General features: G+C 37.7%; 1 protein-coding gene across 2 annotated transcripts in view; it reads left to right on the top strand.

Annotated features, from left to right (window-relative positions):
• Nucleotides 1-19,733, top strand: part of coro7 (coronin 7) — a 171,743-nt gene that overhangs the window by 78,464 nt on the left and 73,546 nt on the right. The gene's annotated exons all lie outside the window — the stretch shown is intronic.

The following is a 19,733-nucleotide window of genomic DNA, read 5'->3' as shown; positions in this document are numbered from 1 at the left end:
CACACATTCATACAACATACACTTACACTGACTCCTATTTATGGAAAAAATAAATACTTAAAAACCCAAGCAAATTATATTTAATTAGGAAAGTTTGCAACATATTCAAACAAGAAAATTCAGTTTATTTAGTTGTATTAACCCCTGTTTAGAAACATCTTAAACCAGCCAAAGCTGGTTTGCTGGCCAGTGCATAAAATCCCTCTAAAATCAGTAAAACAGACTAGTGTGAGTAGGCTGGTAGACCTGCTATAAGCTGTTTTTTAATGCAACTTAATTTCAAACTTTTACTGAGAGCTGAAAGAAAGCCACTCTTTTCCTGATTCTGGATTTGACAGTAAGCTGGAATGATCTGGATATGCTCTCTGGTAGACTGCCAAACTGGATGCCATAAAATTGTCCTTTCTCATCTATAAATGGTTAATGTAATGTCAAATGAAATTACATACAGCTGCGTACCTTTAGAGCTATCAGCGGCTGACCATAGTTTTCCAACTTAACCAAAAAAAAAATTAAAAAATTCTACCATTTATTCTTCATCGTCCTTGGCTGTTACTAGTGCAATGTTCATTGGATGTCGCTCAGCAGCTGCTTATTAGCAAATGTGTTCCATTTCATTTCTGACAGGAGGGCACCATGTGTGACGTTGGGATGTCAAAGCTCTGGCATGGTTTGTTTCTCCATAGAATAACAGAGACGAATTAGTGTCAGAAGAACAGCCGCTCAATCACTCTGGAGATGTAATGGGCCTTTAGTCTGTCAGTTGTTAACCGTAACGTTTATTGGACACACCTGCCCATCATGACTCAATGGCATTGGTCATTAGACCAGACATGGGCAATACACTGAGCTTGTCTTTGGAAATTTTTCTTGGCTGATTGCAGGCAGTAGTTTGGCCATTTCTATGAATTCAAACAGCATAAATTAGGATTCAAACGGCATAAGTTAGGATGAAACGATGTGTACAGTGGGATAGGCAAAACATCTTCACCTGTAAGGTTGTCAGTACAATGACCACAAGTTGTGGTCACCCAAAAATGTGTTCTACGGAAGAAAGGAAGTGATACAGGTTCTGATCGACATGAGGGTAAATGATGACAGAATTTTCATTTAGTGGGTGGACCATCCCTTTAAGAGTTACAGTACAGCTTTAATGAGATTCCCAACTTCATCTAAATGGGATTGGTTGGACGTGGGTGGGGAGGAACAAATTTCCTTATGTTGGGAATGAGGAAATTAAAAGGTGGAAAGGTACTTGTCAAAGAACAGCAATAGTGTATTTATTTAGAATGTTTCTCTCTGACTTGTACGTTATGCTTGAAAACAGTTTTTTGCTATACAATAAATATTAATGCAATATACATATTTTGCAATACTCATAAATACACATTACTGTATCATCCACATTCCACAGTGATTATAGTGTTTACCCCCATGTTTTATTACTGACAGTCATGCTGCCAGGTTTGTTTTCTTGGCAGTCATTTTTTATGTCCCTCTGGGTATAAGTTGTGTTTATCTGGAATGAGACCCCCAAAAATGGCTCCCAGTTGTCATAAAAGAGACACAGGTCTTCTCTTAGATGATCAGCCCATGATAATTACATCAGAACTGTTCTCAGATATGATCAGCTCATGATTAAGACTTTAGAACTGTTCTTAGAGATGATCAGCTCATGACTGACATCAGAACTGTTCTCAGATATGATCAACTCATGATAATTACTTCATAACTGTTCACAGATATGATCAGCTCATGATTCTGAGATATGATTAACTCATGATTATTTCATCAGAAATATTTTCAGAGATAATCAGCTCATAAGTGAAATCAGAATTTCACATGGCAACTGTTATCAAACATGATCAGCTCAAGATTATGACATCAGAACTTTTGTCAGAGATGGTCAACACATGATAATGACATCAGAACTATTTTCAGACATGATCAGCTCAAGACTATGTCATCAGAACTGTTCTCTGATATGATTAGTTCATGATTTTGTACATGAGAACTGTTTGCAGATATGATTAGCTCATGATTATTGCATCTGAGCTATTTTCAGAGATGATCAGCTCATGAGTGACACCAGAACTGTTCTCAGATGTGATAAGCTCATAATTATGACATCAGAACTTTTCTCTGATTATGATCAGCTCGCAATTATGACTTCAGAACTGTTTATGGATATTATCATCTCATGATTCTGACATCAGAACTGTTCTCAGGTATAATCAGCTCATGATTCTGACATCAGAACTGTTCTCAGATATAATAAGCTCATGATTATGATTTCAGAACTTTTCTCAGAGATGATCAGCTCATGATTCTAACATCAGAACTGTTCTCAGTGATGACCAGCTCATGACTATGACTTCAAAACTGTTCTCATGTATGATCTGCTCATGATTATTGCATCTGAACTATTTTCAGAGATGATCAGCTCATGAGTGACATCAGAACTGTTTTCAGATGTGATAAGCTCATAATTGTGACATCAGAACTTTTCTCTGATATGATCAGCTCGGGATTATGACTTCAGAACTGTTTATGGATATGATCAGCTCATGATTCTGACATCAGAACTGTTCTCAGAGATGATCAGCTCATGATTATGACTTCAGAACAGTTCACATATATGATCAGCTCATGATTCTGACATCAGAACTGTTCTCAGTGATGACCAGCTCATGATTATGACTTCAGAACTGTTCACATATATGATCAGCTCATGATTCTGACATCAGAACTGTTCTCAGAGATGATCAGCTCATGATTATGACTTCAGAACAGTTCACATATATGATCAGCTCATGATTCTGACATCAGAACTGTTCTCAGTGATGACCAGCTCATGATTATGACTACAAAACTGTTCTCAGGTTCAATCTGTTCATGATTATTGCATCTGAACTATTTTCAGAGATGATCAGCTCATGAGTGATATCAGAACTGTTCTCAGATGTGATAAGCTCATAATTATGACATCAGAACTTTTCTCTGATATGATCGGCTGATGATTATGACTACAGAACTGTTTATGGATATTTCACAGAGATGATCAGCTCATGATTATGACATCAGATCTGTTCACAGATTTGATCAGCTCATGATTCTGATTTCAGAACTTTTCTCAGAGATGATCAGCTCATGATTATGACATCAGAACTGTTCTCAAATATAATCAGTGCATGATTTTGATTTCAGAACTTTTCTCAGAGATGATCAGCTCATGATTATGACTTCAGAACTGTTCACAGATATGATCAGCTCATGATTCTGATTTCAGAACTTTTCTCAGAGATGATCAGCTCATGATTATGACTTCAGAACTGTTCATGGATATGATCAGCTCATGATTCTGACATCAGAACTGTTCTCAGTGATGACCAGCTCATGATTATGACATCAGAACTGTTCTCAAATATAATCAGTTCATGATTCATGATTATCAGAACTGTTCTCAGAGATGATCAGCTCATGATTATGACATCAGATCTGTTCACAGATTTGATCAGCTCATGATTCTGACATCAGAACTGTTCTCAGTGATGACCAGCTCATGATTATGACTTCAGAACTGTTCACATATATGATCAGCTCATGATTCTGACATCAGAACTGTTCTCAGAGATGATCAGCTCATGATTATGACTTCAGATCAGTTCACATAATGATCAGCTCATGATTCTGACATCAGAACTGTTCTCAGTGATGACCAGCTCATGATTATGACTACAAAACTGTTCTCAGGTTCAATCTGTTCATGATTATTGCATCTGAACTATTTTCAGAGATGATCAGCTCATGAGTGATATCAGAACTGTTCTCAGATGTGATAAGCTCATAATTATGACATCAGAACTTTTCTCTGATATGATCGGCTGATGATTATGACTACAGAACTGTTTATGGATATTTCACAGAGATGATCAGCTCATGATTATGACATCAGATCTGTTCACAGATTTGATCAGCTCATGATTCTGATTTCAGAACTTTTCTCAGAGATGATCAGCTCATGATTATGACATCAGAACTGTTCTCAAATATAATCAGTGCATGATTTTGATTTCAGAACTTTTCTCAGAGATGATCAGCTCATGATTATGACTTCAGAACTGTTCACAGATATGATCAGCTCATGATTCTGATTTCAGAACTTTTCTCAGAGATGATCAGCTCATGATTATGACTTCAGAACTCTTCACAGATATGATCAGCTCATAATTCTGATTTCAGAACTTTTCTCAGAGATGATCAGCTCATGATTATGACATCAGAACTGTTCTCAAATATAATCAGTTCATGATTCAGATTTCAGAACTTTTCTCAGCGATGATCAGCTCATGATTATGACTTCAGAACTGTTCATGGATATGATCAGCTCATGATTCTAACATCAGAACTGTTCTCAGACACTCTGCAGAGTGGAAAAATATTTGGCTGGCAGGAGTTTTTATGGACTGACAGAAAATGGTTTATACGCTGGGTCACTCACTCCATCTGCACCCTTCGGAAGTAGCTCTTTCAGTTTTGCCTCCATGCCTAGAAAGCAAGCTGACTGAATAGAGTTTGGAGAATGTGTTGGAGCAAGGCTGTTTTGCCTTTGACCTCTTTATGTGAGCCTAACACGCGTCACTGCTGCTGTGTGCTCGTGCACCAAACAGCTGCTTTGTGGCTTACATCATATTCACACACCCTATGAGGTCTTTTCATATACACAAACAAAAGAAACTATTGCTTGAATTCTGATGCAGCATCTTTGTTTAGTACCTTTTAGAAATCAGCAAACTGCTTTTGTGTTGTACGAAGGATATTGTTGTGTTTCATTCCAAGTTTGTCATCCCGCAAGCGCTGATTTATGTCAGACTTTTCTCCTTGCTCCAGTTCAACAGATTTACGACTTTCAGAGGGTCTATCAGAACATCCAATGCCTCTTTGCAATTTTTGTATTAATTCTCAAAAGCTCAGCTGGATGGTTCCTCCATGCGAGAATGTTTGACTTGTCTCTGCGACCCTGGTCCATCTTTTCTGACTTTTTCCATTTTTGATGCCATATATAACACTCTTGTGCTCTGTCGAGTGGTAAGACCACACCGTTATGAAGCCCACTAAAGCAAAACTGCCCCTGAACTAGATCGAGATAAAAATGATAAGAGGCTAAAAATGAAACGCTTCTTTTTAAAGCTGAACCACCCCCCTCCCCCGCTGTAGCACACAGGCATACAAAATCAAGGCCCGCATCTTAACCCATACTTTTCAAACCACCTTTTGAAAGCAGCCCAAAAAAATAGATACCAATCCACCATGTTAGCAAGAAAAGCGAAGGAAAAATCCTGGCTGCAGGAGTTGGCACCAGCTGCTCCAGTGTTGACCATTCTGCGGTTCACTAAATTACATCTCTTCATAGGTAAAAATGTTGTGGTGAGGAGCTAAGTTTCACCTCTCTGTCTCTCTCAGGAGATGGATTTAGAAGCTGTTGTGGTCAGGGGGTAGGTGAGTGTGTAAAGATGAGGGGTAGTAGCGCAGCGTTGTCCCACACCACACGGCCGCTTTAGGGCTGATCCGCATTTTCCACCGGGGAGTGGATTGGCGTCTGCCTCAGCCCGCAGGCGGACGGGCACACGGCCGTGGCGTCAGGCGACGAAGTGGATGCTGGTATTTGTGTAGTGCGGTGCCGGACAGGGCCTAATTTGCCTCACTCCATTTGGCCGACTTATTACAGAGCAAACAAAAGACTGGTCTGAACCACATACTGATGAGCCTGGCCCTGAATTCACGTGGTGAAGCACAAGGCTTTGTGTTTGCAAACAATGATTAAAAACTCAATTTAAAAGAATAGCTCACTCAAAAATGATGGTACTCACCTTCATGTCATTACAAACTCAAATTACTTATGCAGAAAACAGAAGTAGATATTTTGAAAAATGTCTAGAGATTTTTAAGTATTGTTTTATTTCTGCTTTTAAGCACAATGACACATTAATTATTTATCACTAAACTCTAAAGGTGAACTGCTTCACAAATCTGCAAGTATTGTTGTGGCTACAAATACTGATCTAGTTTTTGTTGCAATATACACTTGTGCATAGCCCCTCTTTTAAGATTTAAAGCCTTTTGTATCTATTCGTAAACCCGATATTAAAGAACCGATAACCGATTAAGTAGAAAAGTGTAAATATGGGTTAAAAATATAGGTCAAATCGATTTTTGTCTATCTGTAAAAAGGTTGTGACTTCTGATTTTCTTAAAATATTAGATGATACTGACTTAAATACATTCAAAATGTAAGTGAGTTCAATGTCATTTTGATATTTTTTTTTTTTTTTCCTGGGGTAAAAAATTAAAAAAAATCAAACTCAACAAAAGCTGAAATTCTTGAAGTAGTAGTATTATTTTTTTTTTTATATATTATTATTATGTCTTAAAAAATAAGCAGTGAAACCATTTTTTTTATTTTTATTTTATTTATTTATTTTTAATATTTGGAAAAAAGAAATGAGTTCACCAAATATATGTCAGGTGGTGTAACCAATTTGTAGGTTGCCATTTTGAAAGAAAAAAAAAACATGAAACTGAGAGGACCCCTTTAAAACATTAAGACTCTGTCTGAAGTTTAAAAAAAATATTAGATAAAAAAATAAAATGTTTCCTCTTTTCTCCCAATTTGGAATGCCCAATTCCCACTACTTAGTAGGTCCTCGTGGTGGCGCGGTTACTCACCTAATCCGGGTGGTGGAGGACAAGTCTTAGTTGCCTCCGCTTGTGTATATTTATACATACATATATATATATATATATATATATATATATATATATATGTATGTATATATATATATATATATAAAATGTATGTATGTATGTATGTATATATATATATATATATATATATATATATATATATATGTATATGTATAAATGTATGTATGTATGTATGTATGTATGTATGTGTGTGTGTGTGTGTGTGTGTGTGTGTGTGTGTATATATATATATATTGTCTATTGTGTATTTATATATACTTTTTTCTTTTCAATATTTATCTGTTTTTTATTCGATTTTAATTATTTTTAAAAGTCTTGTTGCTGTTTTTTGTATTGTTGTGCACTGGAAGCTCCTGTCACCAAGACAAATTCCTTGAATGTGTAAGCATACTTGGCAATAAAGCTCATTCTGATTCTGATTCTGAGACCGTCAATCCGCACATCTCATCACGTGGCTCGTCGTGCATGACACCGCGGAGACTTACAGCATGTGGAGGCTCATGCTACTCTCAGCGATCCACGCACAACTTACCACGTGCCCCATTGAGAGCGAGAACCCCTAATCACGACCACGAGGAGGTTACCCCATGTGACTCTACCCTCCCTAGCAACCGGGCCAATTTGGTTGCTTAGGAGACCTGGCTGGAGTCACTCAGCACACCCTGGATTCGAACTCGTGACTCCAGGGCTGGTAGTCACCCAGGCCCCCAAATATTAGATATTTTGACATTTTTATGAAAAGGCACATCTTATTCAGATCCAATGGAGTAACCCTGAGAAATCTTCTTGATATTTGTAACTCAAATTTTTTTATTTTATCTTAAAAAATAAATAAAACAATTTTACTTTGAAAAATGTGTGAAACATTTTGATAGGTTTTGTGCATTCACTCTCGTGTGTTCGAGGTGCAAGGAAAGTATTTTAATACCTTTTTATTTGATGGCTTCACCACATGCCATTTAAAATTGTTTTTTTTATTATTATTTTTATTATTATTTTTTATGTAGAAAAGGCAATAAATGTTTTTCAAGAAATTATGAAACCAACATGTACACAAAGATTACATTTCTACGAACTTGGCATGTGTTTTTTAAACTGGATATTTAAAAGTTTTCTTATATTTATCACGTCAAACATACTTATTTGTCAATTACCCTTTATCGTAATTCTTTAGCTGTCTGTTTTCTTAGTTGTCGTCTTTTCTCCATCAATGTCATTCACTTGCTCAAGTCTGATTGGTCTGCTTGTTTAAACTGTGAATTAATTGTCCTGACAGCAAGTAATAAAAGATCATATGCTTCCTGAGCTGTCATTCAACCACTCAGTTGGAATCAGACTGTGTGCGCTTGTCAGTGTCCAGACTTTTCCTGCAATTAAAGTTGTAAAGCGCGCGAGTGTGTATGTGTGTATGTCTCTGAATTACAACCTGCTCTGTGAAGCTCAAGTCTGGATGTGGACGTCTGTTTGTTGTAGGGAGCTGACGTCTCGTTTATGAAGTGGTCATATGGCGCTCGCTGAGGTCATGTTGGTCAGAGGTCACGTCTCCTCCTAACTCAGAGTATAAGATGTTCTTTATGAGAAGTGCAGCGTGGGCGGGCTGACTGGTTTGTTGCGTTTGGGATTTAACTAAATTTGATGTTTGAGCCCACCCAAGGATGTGTTAGTGGAGTTAGCTGGGCACTATTTTTCTCTAGATGATCAAATCTCAGAAGATCCTTTATACTGTTGTGTATATTTCATGAAGGCTACATCCAGCAATACACATGGTTTACTCATGATTCACGCAGGTTTTGTAGAGATGCACCAATTTTATGAAACTTTGGCCAATGCAGTTTTTATGTTGTAGCCGGTATTCGAAATAATTAGCCACTTTGCTTATTTTTAAAATGATGAAATAGCATGCTTCAAGTGAATTCAGGTTTCAAAACTTTGTAATGCACTGTTGAAAAGAAGGATAACTTTTTTAAGATTTTGATGATAGGCTTTGGCTCTGGTATTTACGAATGACCAGAGTAACATTTGAGATGATTTGCTATGATATAAGTGTTAGTCCAGTTTTGATGGAATTAATTAGTCTTGAGTGGTGGTGGTGTAGTGGACTAAAGCACTGAACTGGTAAGCAAAAGGTTGTTGGTTCAATCCCCACAGCCTCCACCATTGTGTCCTTGAGCAAGGCACTTAACTCCAGGTTGCTCCAGGGGGACTGTCCCTGTAATCAGGGCACTGTAAGTCACTTTGGATAAAAGCGTCTGCCAAATGCATAAATGTAAATGGTTACATGACTTTTTTTGATGGGCATCTAGGAATTTATTTGATAAATGTTTTTCCATCGTAGTTTAAATGCATGTCTACTAGGGCCGGGTATCAATATAGATTTTGCTTCGATTCTGACTCACAAGCTCTGGATTTGATTATAAATTAAATTGAATTAAATTGAATTGAATTGAATTAAAATCCAGAACTTGGGAATCAGAATCGAAGCAAATCAGGAAATCTATATTGATACCCAACCCTAGAAATGCGATGGAAACGCATTTATCAATGAAATAAAATGTAATTTAATTTAGTAAAAGATTTATTTTTTAAATGAAGTCTGTGGTTAATGGGAAAATCGATTATTTTTTTCCAGCCCTAATGTCTTGATATCGAATAACAAAAAAACATTTCGCCTCAAGTGAGCGTATACGTTTTTTTATTCACATTTTGGTGTTTCCATCCAGCAATTCTTTCCTTTCCTTTTTTTTTTTTTTTTTTTTTGCAATATCCCAAAATGTGCATAAAAAACATGTATTGAAACCCCCATTTGTGTATTTCTCACTTGGGCGCACAAGAGAAGAACCCCAAAGGTAAATTCAGTTTGAGATGAACAGGAAAATTATAAATCCCTATAGGGGGACTAGATGTCTTGGGGCGGAGATGGCTAAAGAGTTATTTGTGTTGTTTTCAGCCTGGTGGCTGTGTGGTCCAACACAAATGTTTCTGAATCCCTCTTAACACAGGGATATTGAAGCATGGACGCATATGGACACACGCATTCAGATATCTCCGTGCTTGGCTGATATATTGTTCTTTCATAAGGAAAATCGAGGACTGTAGGCTGTTTTTGGGCCTTATTCCGACTGTCACGCTCTAAGCCCTCCTGGGTTCGACTCGCTCCATGACTTTATGAGGCCTTTGTTTGCACTTCCACAGTCACCCACAGTGCAAAAATGTGTATCCTCAGGCTTTTGTTTTAATTCAAGGTAGGCAGGACCATTGAGTTCACATCCTCTTGGCCCTACGTCATGAATGCATGTGTTTCTTTGCTTCTTTGTCTATTAATTTTTCACAAAGTAACTACAAGCTTTGCCAAAACTTACTGACCATGCAGACACAACTGGTTGAACAGGCTGTTTCCTAGCAGCACTTGTTAATGGGTCAGTCAATCAAAAAAGTGATGTTAGAGAGCAAGGGTGGGTGATATACCGGTTAAAACTGTGAAAATGTGTCAACCAGTACATATTTTAGAGTATTGCAAAATGTTAATTAAAAAGAAAATGCTTGATGGAGGGGTTTGCATCAAAATCAAATCAAATGCTTACAATTTTCGACTAAAAAAGAGAGACGCCTCATCTTTTGCTTGGATTTAAAACTGATACCAAGCAGAGAAAATAGAATGCTTATTATAGAGTATATTATATTATTTGATGATAAAAATTAAAGTAGCTTTAGTATAATTATACACTATATGGCCAAAAGTTTGTGGACACCCCCTTCTAATTAACAAATTTGGTTACTCCATTAAATCCAGTAAAGAAAAATCTTAATGTTTCTTTATGTAATGGCTTGGGCTTTGTGAGGTCCAAATTTGTGGCAATTGTTTGGGGATAGCCCTTTTCTGTTCCAGCATGACAATGCCCCTGTGAACAAAGTGAGGACCATAAAGAAATGGTTTACTGTGTCTGGCGTGGAAGAAATTGACTGGCCTGCACAAAGCCCAGACCTGAACCCCACTGATCACTTTTGGGGTGAACTGGAACAGTAACTGTAAGTCAGGCCCCATCGACCAACATCAGTTCCTGACCTCACTGATAGCCATGTGTCTGAATGAGAGCAAATCCCTGCAGCCATGTTACTACATACAGTATAGTGGAAAGCCTTCCCAAAAGAGTGGAAGCTGTTATTACAGCAAAGGGGGAAATTGATGCCTAAGGTTTTGAAATCAAATGTTCATCAAGCACATATGGTGTCCACAAACTTTTGGCCATATAGTGTGTGTGTGTGTGTGTATATATATATATATATATATACACCGATCAGCAACAACATTAAAACCACCTCTCTAATATTGTGTAGGTCCCCCTCATGCCGCCAAAACAGCGCCAACCTGCATCTCAGAATAGCATTCAGAGATGATATTCTTCTCACCACAATTGTACATAGTGGTTATCTGAGTTACTGTAGACTTTGTCAGTTCGAACCAGTCTGGCCATTCTCTGTTGACCTCTCTCATCAACAAGTCATTTCCATCCACAGAACTGCCGCTCACTGGATGTTTTTTGTTTTTGGCACCATTCGGAGTAAATTCTAGAAACTGTTGTGTGTGAAAATCCCAGGAGATCAACAGTTACAGAAATACTCAAATCAGCCCATCTGGTACCAAAATCATCCATGCGATTATCTAATCAGCCAATCATGTGGCAACAGTGCGGTGCATAAAATCATGCAGATACGGGTCAGGAGCTTCAGTTAATGTTCACATCAACCATCAGAATGGGGAAAAAATGTGATCTCAGTGATTTGGACCGTGGCATGATTGTTGGTGCCAGATGTATATTATATTATCGTGAAGTATATTTTCTTCCAAAAATGTCACGAATATCACATTATAAATATTATATATTTGTATTTGTATAAAAATATAAATGTTTTACATTTATACATACAATATACATTTTTTCTTTTTCGCCCAATTTTTTTCTAGAGTTGGGCCTCGGCCTCCAAGCAAAGGTGATTAGCTTATAAATCTCTTTCCATATCTCACATCTGCCAAGGACACATTCCTCACCATCAGCTAGAAGACTTCCATGAATGTTCATGTGTGGCGTGTGAATCTGCAGTATTGTTCTCGGCTCTTCAGTAACACTGATCAGATCTGCACAGTTAGATCCGTTGATGTAAAGCCAGGTCATTAGATTGCAAGTCATTATAAACATTGCCTAATGTGTTTGTCATTTGTTTTGGTTCAACATTGTGAGATCACACTTGCTTCATCTGGTCTGGTGCTGATTTGCATTAATACCGCTGAAAGCTGTAGACATAATGCTGTGCAGCATGTGCTGTTTTTCTGAACGATGCAGATGTGTGAAAAATTAAAATCAGCATTTCTTAGATGTCAGTGGTTGTCTTTTTAGACACTGTCGACTGGTCAGCTGGTCTGTGCAACAAAGGTGCATCTAAGGTATAGGCTCTCTATTGTAGGCTAAATTAGGGTTAGGGTTAGCATGTTTAACTAAAGCTAAAATTGGGTCACACTAATCCATTTTTGTTAAAAACTCCGTTTCCATTTTGCGGTTTCAAAGTATGCAATGTATGCAATTTTCATTGGAGGAATACGCCATTCCAATGTTGATGAGAGACAGAAAAGTAGCAAAGTTAATGAGCTTTGAAGCTAAATGTTCTGTGGTCGTGGCCTTAGTTCAACTTTTAAAATGCGCCCAGAGACCCAACACTCTGTTCCATTCCTTTGTGCTCCATCTAGCTTTTTTTTAATGAAAGAACTCGTCCCATGTAAATGCACCCCTAAAAAATACGTATATGCAAAATCAGCTTAATTATATGGGGCTTCCTTAAAGGAATATTCTTGAATCAGTGCAAGTTAAGCTCAATCGACAGCATTTGTGGCATAATGTTGATTACCACAAAAATAATTTCTTTAAAAAAAGCAAAAATCAAGGATCCATTACTTACAATGAAACTGAATGGGGACAATATTTGGAGGGTTAAAATGCAGAAATGTGAAGCTTAATTTTTTAAAAGCACTTACATTAATACTTCTGTTTAAACTAGTGTATTATTTGAGCTGTAAAGTATGTTTAAATCGTCATTTTTACGGTTGTTTTTTTTTTTTTTTTTTTTTAGAGTTTATGCCATTACATTGTCATGGCAACGAAGTTATAAAATTGGCTATAACTTTACACTGAAAATGTTAGTACGTGATTTTATCACACTAACATCATATTAACATGCATATTAACAGGCTATACTTTTGAAATAGTGAGTATTTTAACATTTACCGATTGGCCACATTCACTTTTATTGTAAGTGTCTCACTGTGACCACGACTTTTGCTTTTTTTTTTTTTTTAAGAAAAGGAGGGACGAGGCTAAATAATTTTTGTGGTAATCAACATCATGCCACAAATGCTGTCGATTGAGCTTAACTTGTATTGAACCAAGAATGTTCCTTTAAGAACGATTAGTCAACAAAGTCATTCAAGCAACCCAACTACTTGTTGATTTTGAAAATACGTGGTTTTGCACATCCCAAAAAAACATCCCAACTGAGTCCCACACTACTAAGTTGAGAATGAATGTTTGATAACCAAAGCCAGGCTCAAAGCACAGTCTGGACTTCTCACGCCAGCATTAACGCTGTTACACACGCTATGTTTCCTCCAGGTGAGATCTCATATGAGAAGGGTGTTATGTTGTCTTGGACTTGCACAGCTAGTTCCCCAGAGTCGGGCTACGCCTAGTTGGCAGCAGTGGTGAGCTTGATTTCGTGTGGTCTCTCTTCTTACCACCCATTTCAGCAGTACTATTATCTATCTTGGCAGGAAACATCAACATGGACATTAAAAATCACATTCACATCATTATTTATATCGTGTGGAAGATGTTAGACAGCTATCAGTATTATCAGCTTTGCCAATAAACAGTGATCAAAAGCAGCTGTGTTTTGAAGTCCATGTCCAGTCTCTGCATTGAGTTTGGCTGGAGGCAGCTTGGTTTGAATTTGGGTTTAGCAGCAAACTTGTTGATAAATCCCACCTGCACGCTGACCTCTGTTTACCCAGTCATGATTTGGACAATGTTGCAATCTCTTGCGGTCAAGGCAGATTTCCATTTTGTATTTGAAATGGAAAATTCTCACCTACCACTCTTTATTCTCCTAAAATGAGGAGCACATTTGAAAGACTGTATGCCTGGTCTCACAGAAATACGTTAGTATACCTACTTGGTATACAATACCTTACGCGCCTCTTTGTTCGTACAGCGGCAGTTTCCTGCAGAAATTTCTTCCACACAAATCACGAGTAAAACAGAAAATTATCAGTTCATAAACACTTCCTTTTCACCCTGTTCCTCACACAATGCCATCTTATGATATCTAAACACTTTCACTATAGCGCATGACTTGTAAGGCGATACATTTTAACATTTGCATTAAATAGCAAACTAAATTTACAAGCTTGTTCAAGTGCAGTCAAATTGTGCAATAGCTCAACTAATAGAGCGTTGCACTTGTGATGCAGTTGGCAGGGTACGAGTCCTGAAGAGAATGTGAGTTGACACATGAGCTGAAAGTGTCATAGAAGCACCACAAAATGATGCGATTGCTTCAGCAATTGTTTTTCTTCTCACATTTGCTTTTTCTGACACTTTGTGTTAGGTTTAGGTTTAAGGTTTAAAGTAGGGAGGTCCGTTTTTTTTATTTAAAATTCGATGGAGAATTAACCTTAAACAAACATTAATCATCAATAATCAGATTGCAAGAACATTTAACTCACCTTTAGTGCCACGCAGTACACATTTTACCTCGGAACTGCCGCGATACAAATAAGGAGATGCATAATTGTCTGCAACAAAACAAAATGTTGCCAGTTACGTTTTTTCATGAGATCAAACTCAAGACTGTGCTGGCTTGATGCCACAGTCTGTTTAGATGCTCTTTAAGATACTGTTTTGTTTTTGTTAAAATACAAAATCCATGTTTATTGTACAGAGACATCTTCAAGTACTCCATTTGTCAGTTGACTTACTAAAAAATGTAAACACTGTGACTATAGCTCTTTCAGTATATTGCTTTGCTAGATGCTAAATCATCCTAGCAATGCCTAGCTACATGCTAGCAAAGCCTAGCTACATGCTAACACATGTTAGCAAAGCCTAGCTACATGCGAAAACATGCTAGCAAAGCCTAGCTACATGCTAAAACATGCTAGCAAAGCCTAGCTACATGCTAAAACATGCTAGCAATGCCTAGTGACATGCTAGCAAAGCCTAGCTACATGCTAAAACATGCTAGCAACACCTAGCAACATGCTTACAAAGCCTAGCTACATTATAAAACATATTAGCAACACAAAACAATGTACCAGCAATGCCAGCTACATGGTAAAACATACTAGCAGTGGCTCAGATCTGTATTGACCATTTCAAGCAAAGGATTAGAACGCAGCTATTCTTGAAGCATTTCCGGTATCATTAACGGATCCTGTAAACAATGCTCTGAGTAAACATATTTTCCTCAAATAACGTCAAATGTTTACCTGAAGTGACTTATCCAGATGTGGTGTTGATGCTGAGCATCTATGTGAGAGAGGCGATGAAATTGTATCGTAGATCAGATGCTCACAATTATTACCTCAGCGGAGAGCTCAGGAATATTGGATCACTCCTATTATAATCAATGAAGCTGCCTTCATGCTCCTAATTTGTAAGCCATTTAATACAACAGTGTCTGCTAAATGACTGAATGTAATAGTAAATAACTTGCGCACCTTCATTCATCATAATGGGAGCGATATATAGTCACTTTTAGAGCTATGCCTATTGAACAAATTAATTGGCATATATGTCGTTCAACTACCTACCAGAGATCAGATGTGTGTTGTAGTTGTTAGTACTGCATGTATCCAGCCATCTCACTTCACTGAAGTGGTTGATACGTCCATTTTCTTTTGCTTTTTCTGATATCTAAACACTTTAATTTCTGTTAGTTCGAGGCATCCAGGGAGCGTCCAGCCACTGAACAACATGGCCAACATTTTAATAGTGCCATTTTATGACAATCGTGTTATAGTTAGTAACGTTAATAGTGTTTAAGTCACTATGAACTAAGCATTTTGGAACTCACATTTTAAGTCATTTTTATTGGAAATTTTGTTTGAAGTGATCTTACAGCATTACCATCATGATTGTTCTCCCTTCAAAGTGCCCTTTGGAGGGTGATTTATGCCGTTTGGAAAGCAGTCACAGTTCGACAACTAGCAGGAATTGTTCAAGGAACAAAACGACGTCACTTCATTAAACCGTCTTGAAATGGTCTATAGCAACACCTATATTTCAACACCAGAATGTTGTAGAGAGATGGGGGTCTGTGACTCTGTAGCTCTTTCGAAATATTGCATTGTTTGAACTGCGCAACATGTCAACATCTGACTCAACCAATTGTGTGAGTAAGGGCGGGACTACCTGTTTGTCTGAATGATGGAAGTCAAGGTAAAAAGAACAGAAAGAGTTCTTGGGAAACCCATAACCTGCATTTTACGTTCGCAAAGCTAGAAACTGCATACTTGAACTTTAAGGGCTTGTTTAGGATCCTTTTGTCTGCCAAGTGGACATTCCACCATCTTGAGTGTTCAGCACCTGATTTTAGTAAAATGCTGAGGTTTGGACATTAGTAGGGTACAAGGGGGCTAAAGGCACACCTTAAGGAAAATTTGCCTTTTTCTGTTCACAAAGTGTATCAAGATTCATATTTGTGGTTCACTCTGATCTCATAATAACCAAGTGCTTCATACAGAGCTCACTGCATGCATTATTATTTCATTTTCTGTATTTTTCTTCATCATTCCTATCTTCCCAGTTCCCATCTTCTCTATCTCCCATGCTAGCATCAGCATTCCTGTGGTCTGTGGCCCCGGGGCTGGATTCAAACCCTGTGAGATGCCAATCAATACTGTTCATGCTCCTGTGAAAGAGTGAAGACTCAACTATGCAGGGAAGTGCAAGGGATATATACAGTACAGTACTGGGAAAAAAGCCTCTTTTTTGAAAAAAGTGTCTTTAGTGTTGGTGTTTTATATGGCAAACATCTCTATTACTATGGTTCATGCAGTACTTACAGTTAGGGATTTGAATGTGCAAAGCTTCTCTGTTTTGCTGTGGACATGAATGATACCTCAAATTGTGGCTATTTAGGTGTGCTGTCACTTTTCAAAGCGATCTGACTAAAGATTTGACCTGGTTGATGATAGAAAATTTAAGGAAGGAGCCAAGCCATATTTAGAGTCCAGATATATTATAACGACTGGGAGGTAGGTTCTTTAAGCAAACAGTAGCCATTAAGCAACCACCTAGAACTAGGGGCGGTACTAGGATGTAATCTTTGGAGGGGCATTTTGGTCTTTAGGGTGGGCAACTGTGTATCTCTTTGTTGGACCAGGGGGTTGCCCTCTTTGATAATTTTGCTTTGGTTGGTACCCCTTGATCGTGTTAAATGTTTCAGGGGCGCACAAGGAAGATCTGGCCCCTTAGACCCATTCAGGGGTGCCCAAGGAAGACCTGACCCCTTAAGACTCGCACATGCAGCAACTTTATCGCTTGATGTCATTAGTCTCTGTACTGTGAAGTCGCAAGTGGGCGTTTCTACTAACGTTATTGGTGGACTGAACGTCTGGCCATGTCTGGCCATTAAACCCGTTTCAGGGGTGCACAAGGAAGATCTGATTCTTTAGACCCCTTTCAGGGGTGCACAAGGGAGATCTGATTCTTTAGACCCCTTTCAGGGGTGCACAAGGGAGATCTGACTCTTTAGACCCATTTCAGTAGTGCACAAGGAAGATCTGACTCTTTAGACCCGTTTCAGTGGTGCACAAGGAAGATCTGACCCCTTCGACCCTGTTTTAGGGGTGCACAAGGAAGATCTTACCCTGTACAAGGAAGATCTGACCCCTTAGACCTGCCGATGCCTAGAACAAACAAGCATCGTGTCAGTGAGTTTTGAATGGGCAACCACCACTCACACTTTCTTCAAAAAGTGTACAAAATCTTCAAGCAGCTTGAACTGCTTGTGAACTGGCCTGATGTTTTTGCTGTTGGAAATCTGATAAGACCAAGGCAACTCTACTAATGTCTCCCATGACTCTCCATGACTTCCCTTTCAGCATAATTGTGAGTGTCCATGTTCTTGGCCGGTCTTATGATGTGGTGAGATGTTGTAAACCTGCTGTAATTCTCTGCATGCCTTCTTTCAGCTCTCGCGGTAGACCAGGTATTTTTGACTTAGCTTCCAGGACAGCTCAGATCAGAGAGAATCCTCTTGGGCTTCAATACCCATTCATCCTAGGAAATGGTGGTTGTTTTTTCAAAATTATGTCTCCATCTCAGAGAATAAACTTGTGCAGAAACTTTCATTTAGATGTCACTCGTGAGAGTATTTAGGTTAGGGCGGGGTAAAAGTATAAATTTACAGATTAATTGCAGTATTCTTTTGTACAGTCCTGATATTGATTATTTAAATCCCAAGATCGATCTTTTAGTTTTACTTTAAGTTTACTTTAGTTTTGGCTGTGTTGACTATTATATCTGTTAAATAAATAGCATTTGAACTGCAAAGTTTGAACTGAATAGTTTTGCAATGTACTAAGTTAGAAGATTCCCTGTATAGTTTACTGTATTAGCAATGTAAAGGCCATTATAACTTATATATACTGTATATATGTGTTATTATTGTTAAAGATAACTAAAACTAAATGAAACATTTTTGTTAACTGAAATAAAAACTAAAAACTGACATAATTGGAAAAAACGTAAATTAAGTTAAAATACCTTTTCATAACTCAAAAACCAACTTAAAATAAAAATTAGCTAGAAATAATTCTGGTTTTAGTTACAATACAATAAATGCCACTAGGGTAAATACTACAGTAACTAAACTGAAACTAGAAAACACTAGAAAAATGAAAAATAAACTAAAACTAACAGACTGTGAAAACTAGAGATAGACCGATAATCGGTTTGACCAATATTTTTAACCGATATTTACACTTTTCCACTTAATTGGTTATTGGTTCTTAAATATATGGTTTACCAATAAATCTAGACACAAAAGACTTTAAGTCTTAAGTGCAATAAAGTGAGAAGCTTCGCACAAGTGTATATTGCAACAATGTGTTACATTTATTCTTTGTAGTCACACTTTTACTTGTAGTTTTGTAAAGCAGTTCACTACTAGAGGTTAGTGATAAATGATTAATTAAATTATTAGAAATAAAACAATAATTAAATGTCAGTTATGCATATGTTTTATTGGACAGGACAATTCATTGGTCATTAAAAACCAATACTGGTCGATCTCTAGTGAAAACTAGCGAACAATAACCTAAACTGGGATGACAAATTGAATAGAAAATAGAAATATATACTCACCGACCACTTTATTAGGAACACCTGTACACCTGCTTATTCATGCGATTATCTAATCAGCCAGTCGTGTGGCAGCAGTGCAATGCATAAAATCAATCAAATACAGGAGCTTCAGTTAATATACACATCAACCATCAAAATGGGGGGGAAATGTGATCTCATTGATTTCAAACATGGCATAATTTTTGGTGCCAGACGGGCTGGTTTGAGTATTTCTGTAACTGCTGATCTCCTGGGATTTTCACACACAACAGTCTCTAGAATTTACTCCGAAAGATGCCAAAAACACAAAACATCCAGTGAGTGGCAGTTCAGCGGAGGTCAATGGAGAATGGCCAGACTGGTTCGAGCTGACAGAAAGGCTACGGTAACTCAGATAACCCCTCTGCACAATTGTAGTGAGCAGAATAGCATCTCAGAATGCACAACACGTCGAACCTTGAGGCGGATGGGCTACAACAGCAGAACACCATGTTGGGCACTTTATGAGGTCCATAGTGTTCCTAATAACATGCTCGGTGAGTGTAAAATCTAATTAAAAAACCAAAACTATAT

Source organism: Myxocyprinus asiaticus, chromosome 13 (genome assembly GCF_019703515.2).
Source record: "Myxocyprinus asiaticus isolate MX2 ecotype Aquarium Trade chromosome 13, UBuf_Myxa_2, whole genome shotgun sequence".
Classification (NCBI taxonomy): domain Eukaryota; kingdom Metazoa; phylum Chordata; class Actinopteri; order Cypriniformes; family Catostomidae; genus Myxocyprinus; species Myxocyprinus asiaticus.
The sequence above is the reverse complement of the archived record's forward strand: the minus strand, read 5'-3'. Positions and strand labels throughout refer to the sequence as shown.